The sequence below is a fragment of the Bos grunniens genome, chromosome 13 (assembly GCF_055505025.1).
Source record: "Bos grunniens cultivar Pamir isolate PY7600 chromosome 13, Bosgru_T2T1.0, whole genome shotgun sequence".
Classification (NCBI taxonomy): domain Eukaryota; kingdom Metazoa; phylum Chordata; class Mammalia; order Artiodactyla; family Bovidae; genus Bos; species Bos grunniens.
In genome coordinates, this window is record NC_141177.1 from 67,300,411 (window position 1) to 67,303,604 (window position 3,194).

A 3,194-nucleotide genomic window follows, 5' to 3' on the forward strand; every position below is an offset into this window, starting at 1 on the left:
GGGATTCTCCAGGCAAGAAATCTGGGGTGGGTTGCCATTTCCTCCTCCAGTGGATCTTCCTGACCCAGGGATCAAACCATGTCTCTTATGTTTCTGGTATTGGTAGCAGGTTCTTTAAGTGTACAGGATCTCTAGTTGTAGCATGCGGGAACTAGTTCCCTAAGCAGAACCCAGGCCCCGTGCATTAGGAGTGCATTGGGAGAACAGAGTCTTAGACGCTGTACCACCAAGGAAGTGCTCTCAACAGAGGGATTTTAAAAGAAAAAGAAGAAGAAAAACAGTGCTAGCCCGAAACAAATTGAATCTGATGCTAGGTTCAGCATCACACGTATTGATACAGGACAGACAATGCTAAAACTGACACAGCACAAAAATGAGCATGGCACCTGCCCAAGGATGGCAAGCAAATTTGTGAATCATTCCATATTTTTACTTGTAATTAAAAAAAAAAATGCTGTCTAGGTAGAATGGGGCATCGGGTCATTTTGAAAGGATGTCTAGGAGGTACTAGTGTGCTATCCAGTTATGGAACCACCGATAGGAAGATAAGAAGTGTGGATTTCCAGAAAGTGTAATTCCTATGTATCCCAGGCACAATTAAGAATGATCCACTTCCCCTGAGGGGTCCAGTGGCGAAGGCTTCAAGCTCCCAATGCAGAGTGCCAGGTTCAATCCCTGGTCAGGGAACTAGATCGTACATGCTGCAACCAAGACTTTGAATGTAGCAGCTAAAGATCCTGCATTCTGCAACAAAGACCTGGTATAGCAAAATAAACAAATAAATATGTTAAAAAAGATCGACCCACCTTCCCTGGAAACATTTGGAGGCAGTGGCAGTGAGTCTTGGGTTTACTTCATTTGGGTCTACATGGTGTGGACACTTCCTTCCATCCCTTTCTTTTTTCCTCTTTGTTCCCCCCTCCCTCTTTTTAATGCCAGCTTGGCAATCTCGCAGCACAGATCTATTTTAGCACAGAAACATGCTGAGCTCTGAAACCTTTCAAACTGTGTTATTCCCAACTACGGATGCCCTATCCTGCAAAGAAAAGAGACTTTCTGGGGTTCTCTGAGCTCAGATCCCGGCTGCATATCGTTTCTGAGTCCTCCTAGGCTCCACCCTCCACTGGGCTGGTCAGTTTCGCCCCTGACTTCTGTCTGCCCCCAGCCATGATGTCCCCTCTACCCTCAGCTGGCTCCAAGAAGGGACAGGACATGAAGGACAGCCTCCCACTTAGTCGAACCTCTTGTCAGCTGCAAGGAATCTGCCTCCCAATGCAAGGAGATGCAGGTGGAAAGGGTTAAATCCCTGGGTTGTAAAGATCCCCTGGAGAAAGAAATGGCGACTCGCTCCAGTATTCTTGCCTGGGAAATCCCATGAACAGAGGAGCCTGATGGGCTACAGTCCATACAATCACAAAGAGTCAGACACAACTGATCACAGGCTCAGCTGCAGACAACATATGGGGTAGATACCGAGCAGGACACCTCCTTCAACGCTTAAGACAGCGCAGCAGAGCAAACCCTTCAGGCTTCTTCTCAGTCACTTCCTGGGATACATTAACCCACATCATGTATGTACCGGCTTTTGTCTAACAAAGGTTTTTGATTTTCCATCACAAAAGGAAATATTTGCTTTTTAGAAAGATCCCACAATCTCCTCATCTCCACTCTTTCTAAGTACTATCATTTTATCTCTGCTTTTTTTTCAGTAGTTTTTCTTAAGATTTTTTTATGTGAACCATTTTTGAAGTCTCTGTTGAAAATTTGTTACAATATTGTTTCTATTGTGTGTGTGTGTGTGTGTGTGTGTGTGTGTGTGTTTGGCCCAGAGCGGGTGGGATCTTAGCTCTCTGACCAGGGATTGAAGCTGCATCCCTTGTGTTGGAAGGCGAAATCTTAACCACTGGACTGACAACAAAGTCCCAGTAGCTTTGTTTTTTAAGTTTGCAAACCGTGCAAAATTAGGAGAGAGAAAGCACTCTGATGTCGAGATTTTGGCTAAAGGGGGAGCTCTGGACATTGGGGGCATTGCTTAAACTTCATCCTTCAAGTGCCTCAATATTTTTTCAAAGAAAATAAACTACAGTGCGCTCTGTTTTTTCAACTTCCATTGAGATTGTTGTGGAGGAGGCACTCTTGGAGTTTCTGCATATTTTATTCAGATTTTAACAGTATAATTTAAATAATGATCTAGGGACTTCCCTGGTGGTCCAGTGGTTAGGGCCCAGTGCTTTCACTGCCAGGCTCCAGGTTCAATCCCTAGTTGGGGACCTAAGATCCCACAAGCCAAATAGTAAAGCCAAAAAAAGCTTTTTTTATTAAAAAAAATAAAAACAATAATGATCTAGGGAATAGAATTAAGTCATTACAGCACTTGAAGGTGACCCCTTCTACATCTCTTCTTGAGATCTTTGGTCAGTGGTGAGTTTCCTCCTCTCTCAGTGGTACAGGATACCTTTTTCTTTGTGTTTGTTTTTCATGATGAGTAAAGGTGATTGCAGCCATGAAATTAAAAGGCGCTTACTCCTTGGAAGAAAAGTTATGACCAACCTAGATAGCATATTGAAAAGCAAAGTCATTACTTTGCCAACAAAGGCCCGTCTAGTCAAGGCTATGGTTTTTCCAATGGTCATGTATGGATGTGAAAGTTGGACTGTGAAGAAAGCTGAGTGCTGAAGAATTGATGCTTTTGAACTGTGGTGTTGGAAAAGACTCTTGAGAGTCCCTTGGACTGCAAGGAGATCCAACCAGTCCATTCTAAAGGAGATCAGCCCTGGGATTTCTTTGGAAGGAATGATGCTGAAGCTGAAACTCCAGTACTTTGGCCACCTCATGCGAAGAGTTGACTCATTGGAAAAGACTCTGATGCTGGGAGGGATTGGGGGCAGGAGGAGAAGGGGACGACAGAGGATGAGATGGCTGGATGGCATCACCGACTGGATGGACATGAGTTTGGGTGAACTCTGGGAGTTGGTGATGGACAGGAAGGCCGGGCGTGCTGCGATTCATGGGGTTGCAAAGAGTCGGACACGACTGAGTGACTGAACTGAACTGAACTGAAACTAGACAGAGTAGGACATATCATATTCAGAAGAAAAGAAAACTCTCTCACCTGAAATCTCTTCTCCCTACTCTTCTTCACACTTGGATGAATGTTCTTAACCACCCCTGGCTTTCAGGAAAGCCTAGTATTC

General features: G+C 44.6%; 1 pseudogene; it reads left to right on the forward strand.

Annotated features, from left to right (window-relative positions):
* The first annotated feature begins 330 nt into the window (after positions 1-330).
* On the forward strand, positions 331-431 carry LOC147361168 (U6 spliceosomal RNA; annotated as a pseudogene).
* The last annotated feature ends 2,763 nt before the right edge of the window (positions 432-3,194 follow it).